This window comes from Echinops telfairi, unplaced genomic scaffold (genome assembly GCF_000313985.2).
Source record: "Echinops telfairi isolate 266 unplaced genomic scaffold, ASM31398v2 ScPeMD7_7458;HRSCAF=8496, whole genome shotgun sequence".
Classification (NCBI taxonomy): Eukaryota; Metazoa; Chordata; class Mammalia; order Afrosoricida; family Tenrecidae; genus Echinops; species Echinops telfairi.
The window spans coordinates 27,862,584-27,869,076 of record NW_022111358.1 but is presented as its reverse complement, the minus strand read 5'-3'; positions in this window follow the sequence as shown (position 1 = coordinate 27,869,076).

Sequence of the window (6,493 nt, the reverse complement as noted above, 5' to 3'; positions counted from 1 at the left end):
GGCCAGGGGTTCCCTAGCGTTGGAGGTTGGGGAGGGGGTTGGGTTGCTGATGTTGCTTAGATGAGGGAAATAACTTCTGTGTTCTCCCTGGCGGGGCTGCTATTAGCTCTGTCCCAGCTGACTCAGGAGCTCTACCTAGTCCACTGGCAAAAGTGCTTTCCCAGTGAAACCAACATCTTTGCTTTATAGCCTCAAAACGCTCTACTTCGGGCTTCTCCTTGCATCGCCTTTCCTTGCACTGAATCCAGGCTTGCGATGGAGGAGACGACCCCCAATGACTGCTGCTGGAAGCCTCATGAAGAGAGTAGCGCTTGGTAGCATGGGGCTGGACCTGGCAGTGTTTCATTTCTGTTCTGCTGTATATAAGGTCACTAAGAGTTCGAACGGACTTGACAGCACCTCACAGCAATCTAGCAGCTTGCTAGGTCAGCAGTTCGAAACCACTAGCAGCTCCGCTGGATAAGGATGAGGCTTTCTACTGGTGTAAAGATTTACAATCTCAGGAACGCTTCACACAGCCAGTTCTACCCTGACTTAGAGAGTCACTCTAAGTCAGAATGGACTCAGTGGCAGTGAACTTGCTAACTAGGGAGTCCTGATGTCAGACTTAAAGGAAGACTGGGGAGCCTTATGGGGAACTTGTGCCCTATCCTATAGGTTTGCTTTGATTCAGGACCCACTCCGTGGCAATAAATTTAGTTGGGCTTTTACTTGCTAGTGGTATGGCCTTGGGCCTCAACTACTTTATCTGTAAAATAAAGCTAGTAATGTCTGCCCCACCTGCCGCAGAGGATTGTTGGAGGGCCCAAATCAGATAATGAACAGGGAGCACATGATGAACCTTATAAATGGTTATTGCTTTGGGTGTCCATCTGTTCTGTCATGAGCAGCACTAGGCACCACCCACTAGTCAAGTGAATGTCACAACATCATTGCATTCATTGAGTGCCTGAGGTGGGCCAGGCACTGACTGAGACACCAAGAGGTGGCTACTGGGGTGACTGAGTCGCGGTGTCACGTCGTAGGCGGACTGGCATGTAAACATCTAGCTGAGATACATACAAGTCAGCTCGTGCCATAGGGACACGCGTGCTATGGGATGTCAGACAAGGGAGTGACTAGCTCTTGCTAAAGAATGGGCTAAGCTTTCATAAACAGGTTTGAAGTTGGCCTTTAAAGATGAGTAGAATTTAATGACTGGTGAGAGAAGACAGGAAACTCATCCTAGGCATAGGAATCTGTGGCGGCACAGGCTTTCAGGTATGTGGCCTTTGCATGTCTGAAGGTGGCTGTGATTAGTCCAGAGAGAGACAAGTAGATCGGAACTCCTTAACACAGCCTCCCAGCTATAAAACCCCCTCTCCTGCCGGTCCCTCCTCACTGGCTACAAACTATGGGGACCTGTTTCCTATTGCTGCAATCCATCGAGCAGCTCCTACCTCAAGGTCTTAGTTCTAGGCTAGTCCCTGCCTCAGCCTTATTGTTTTCAGGCCTTGCTCAAACGTTCCCTCCTCTGAGGCACTCCCTGCCCCCAGCCAAAGGTGCCATTAGTGATGTGATCTTCCAAAACAGTGACAACTCTTGGTAGTTTTGAACAATACAAAACAACTTACAAAGGACTTGCATTCCTGCAAAAGACATGGGAAATACATGCAAAAATATTTTGTGTGTGTTTATCAGTTATGGCAGGCTAAGTCCCTGGAAAACCCTCCTCCTAAAACCAACAACAACAAAATCCTAGATATTTTTAAAATCTTAAATAACAACGGAATACGACTGAGCCAGCAGGGGAAATGAAGTCTTGGTACATGCAGCAGCTATGGATGGAGCTGGAAGACACGAGGCTGAGTGAATTTAGTCCATCACAAAAGGACACACAGCCTATGACCTGTCTTATCTAGGGAACAAGGAGAGGCAAATTGAGAAGAATTTTATTAGTAGTTATTAGGTGTGGGAGGGCGAGAGAAAAGGAAGATTAACGGTGATGGAAAAATCACATCGATTAAGGGCTGGGTTACCCAGCCAATTATTATAATTGCTGCCAATAAGCTGTACACCTGTAAAAAGTTGAATTGGTAAAAGTTGCACGACATATATTTACAACCGTGACACAAAGAAAAGATTATTTGATGAGCCTGATATATATCTCTCTCAGGAGATTTCATTCTTTAGCTTTGAGAGGCTTAGGGCCATGGTCTCATGGGCCCTCCCAGGTCACTGGCCTAATGATGCATTTAATGCTCAGTTTCCCTCCTACTTTGCTTCCTGGTGTCTTAAAAGCTGGGAAGCAGCAACCATCTAGAACACAACACTTGCGGTCCATTCATTTGGAACAATAGAGGAATAGATTCAGGAAAAGGAGGTGGATATGTCATGCGCTACTTTTTACCCCACGAGCAACTGCCTATGCTGCCAGAGACCAGAACAGGGTGGATGGTGCCCAGCTGCCACTAGTGGGCACTGTAATGAAAGGAACCTGATCAAGAGGGCAGGCATTTAGGAAAGATTTCAAATCCTCATGGACTTTAGACTCTCCAGAGCCACAGAGGGTGAAGGGACCCCTTGAAACAATTGCCCTGAAGTAACCTTTACCCCTAAAGCCCAAAATATCCCGATGTCTTCTTAAAATGGAATAGTCTAGCTTAACTGCTCAAGAATGTCTGCCTTGAACCCCGTGCTCTTTTTAGCACTATCTGTGTGGGGTCAAAGGAGCCCTGGTGGCATCGAGGGAGAGGTGTTGGGCTCTGAACCACAAGGACAGCAGTTCTGTCCCGTCGAGGTTGACAGCCTTGGATAGCCGAGGGGACGGTTCTGCTGTGTCCTGCAGGGTCACTGTGAGTCAGGATTGACTGGTGACAGTGCGTTTGGTTTGGAGTTTGTATGAAATCAAGTTAATAACAGTAACTCAGAAAGATTAAATAAGGTTAGCAGGTTGTGCTAATTAGGGAGGAAGGACTCGGGAACGGAGGGTTCGAATGGTTGCACCACTCAAAGAACCCACCAAATTATACCAGTAGAAATCCACCCAAGTAGCAATCGGTGTGTTTTGTACTGTATAGTCCTAACAACAACAGCAAAATAAGATTTAAGGGGAAACTAATATCATTTAAAGGACAAGATTAAATGGAATGCATTGGAAGTGTTAACGCACATAGAAATGTTCATTTAAAAAAATGTTCGTTAAATTTCACCACGATCATTATTTGGTCAGCAGTGAGGACAGAGAGAAGGAATTTTAGAGATCATTAAGGATTGAAATGTGGGGCCTGCACTGGAGACCCCCTTGCAGAGGGGTCTCAGGGAGGAGACGAGCCAGTCAGGGAGCGATGTAGCAACAATGAAAAATACAACTTTCCTCTAGTTCCTAAATGTTTCCTCCCCGCTCCCACTATCATGATATGAATTCTACTACCTTGCAAGTCTGGCTAGACCAGAGGATGTACACTGGTACAGATAGGAACTGGAAATACAGGGAATCCAGGGCGGATGATCCCTACAGGACCAGTGGTGTGAGTGGTGATACTGGGAGGGTGGAGGGAGAGTGGGTTGGAAAGAGGGAACCGATTACAAGGAACTATATGTGACCTCCTCCCTGGGGGACAGACAATAGAAAAGTGGGTGAAGGGAGATATCAGACAGTGCAAGATATGACAAAATAACAATTTATAAATTATCAAGGGCTCATGAGGGAGGGGGGAGCGGGGAGGGAGGGGGAAAATGAGGACCTAATCCCAGGGGCTTAAGTGGAGAGGAAATGTTTTGAGAATGATGAGGGCAATGAATGTACAAATGTGCTTTGCACAATTGATGTATGGATTGAGACAAGAGTCGTATGAGCCCCTAATAAAATGATTTTTTTTTTTTAAAGTGGGGCCTGAAGAGAGAGCAGTCAAAGATGATTCCTAAGTTTCTCTCTTGAAGTGTGGTGTGGAGGCGAAGCTAACACTTAGCTGGAGAGCGTCGAAGAGGAAGACGAGGAGAGGAGGTGGTGAAGAAGCCTGAGAGCTCAGTGGAACATCCAAAAATTAAGATCCAGTATTTCATGGTATGTTTCAGTCCAGAATGTAAAAGAACAGTCCTAGAGATTTGAGGGCAATTTCTGTAGCTAGTCTCCAAGGATGGCCCCTACCCAGCCACGCCTCCAGATCTCCATGAACCTGGGCTAGCCTGTGACTCCCTTTAACTAATGGAAGGAGCAGAAATAAAGTTGAGCTAGGTCCAGGCCTAAGCCTTAAGCAAACTTGAAATCTTCCACCGCCCTGGTAGCACAGCATGTTATTGACTCATTGAGCTGCCATCCACAGTTCAGCCCTACCCACCCTCTGGAGAAAGATGAGGCTGTACTCCCATAAAGAGTTAAACCCTCAGAAACCCAAAGAGGCGGTTCTGCCCTGTCCTATCGGTGCTGCCCTTCAGGGTTGGTGTTAGCGGACAGCGACTTGATGGCAGTAGGGGTGCAAGAGTTAAGCGTGTGGTTGCTAATCAAGAAGTCAGCAGTTTGAGACCCCCAGCCGGTCTGCAGAAGAAAGACGTGGCAGTCCACGCCCTTAAAGACACAGCCTTAGCCACACTGTGGGGCGATTCTACTTTGTCCGGGAGGGCTGCTGTGAGGGGGCCTACAGGACAGCTGGGAGCACAAGTGAACTTCCCGGTCAGAAATTGGCTGCTCTGCCTCAGAGACCACCTAGAACAGTGGTTCTCAACCTTCCTCATGCTTTGACCCTTTCATACAGTTCCTCATGTGGTGGTGACCCCCAACCATAACATTATTTTCATTGCTGCTTCATCACTGTCATTTTGCTACTGTGATGAATCATCATGTAAATATCTGATAGGCAGGATGTATTTTCATGGTTACAAATGGAACCTCATAAAAGCATAGTTTCATCACAAAAACAATATGTCATTATAGATTGTGAAATATTTATTTCTAAGGACATATAAATGAAATTGTGTCTTGAAGCATGGTGTAGCATGGGTAACAGTCTTCGCACGGGTACTTGTAGGTGGGTGTTTCTGCATGTGGGCGGACCCGCCTGGAGATGGATAGAGGAGCCGTGTCTCGGTTCCTAAGACCATGGGAAATACGTGTTTTCTGATGGTCTTAGGCGACCCCCAAAAGGGTCTCAACCCATAGGTTGAGAACCACTGACCTAGAGGAAGAGACTTTGAGACTACCTGGAGCAAAGAGAGAGCCAGTTGTAAGCGTTCCTGCTGTTCCCATGAGATCACCAACCCTAGGAGGGGCTGTCTTGATCATTACCTGCCAGACTGAAGCCACCTAAGAGAGGCCACAGGAGAGACCGGCACAAGTGTGCAGATGAGCCGCAGATAACCTGCAGCGCCACAAGATAGGATGGCATGGTTTGCTTTAAGCCACTCCGTTTGAAATTGCTTGCTACACAATAGATTCTAAAATGGCAGTATAAAGATAAAATCAAAGTGACAGTTTATCAAAGAAAAGAAACGTTTCAGGACCGAGCCCGAGGACTGCCATACCCAAGGAAGGAGAGTGGCCAGGGAGACACAGAGTTCCCAGAAAGCAGCGAGGCGTGAGGAAGGATGGAAGAATGGTCAGGACTTTCAATCGCCAGAGAGAGGGACAGTAAGATAAGACAGTCAGTCCGATGGATTTGGTAACGGGAGTCATTTGGCAACCTTGAGAATAGTTCCAGTAAGTCATGAGACGGAAAGCAGATGGCACTGGCTTTAGGAATGAAAGAGAAACAGAGAGAAGCAGAGCCAAACTGAGGGTCTGGCCCCAATCCCAACTTCGTGGGCAGCCACCCCCACCCCACCCCCCCACACACGGAAGATTTCACTTCAGAGGACAGCACTGAAGCCGCAGCTCCAGGAGAGGGACATGTCTGATCAGAGCACACAGGTGCAGATGACAGGGGAAGAAGAGAGAGTGGAGCACATCCTGGCCCACCAGGCCTTGAGGACGATGTTCCCGCTCAGAGCAGCCAGTCCACAGAGAAGACCATATGGCCGGCCCCACTATGAGACACGACATCCCTCACTGACCCATAGCCCTACAGGGGACAACACTGGAGACAGTGTGGGAATTGCACCCAATTTGGTCCCACCACACTGAGGCAAAACACTCAGGGCGTGCAACAGAACAGCAAGGGGAACAGAGCAACGAAGTCCCCAGCGGATACCAAAAATAGACTTTGGAGCCAGGGCTTAGGACCCCATCAGACTCAACGGGAAAACACTCCTAAAGGCCAACAAACAGTCCTTGAACAATTTACAAGGGGGAAAAAGAAAGCCATTGAACCAAACAAATTAGAGTAGTTACACATTCTGACCGCGACCAGTTTCATAAGGAGGAGGGAAAGCTGCAGAAGAGCACCTTCAGCACAAGAATGTTTTTATGAAGTTTAAGAATGCAACGATAAATAATTCTCATTCACAGTGACCTTATGAAATGTTGCACACCAGGATCAAAAAGGCACACTGTCTCAATGTTTTTATCTTGATTGCATAT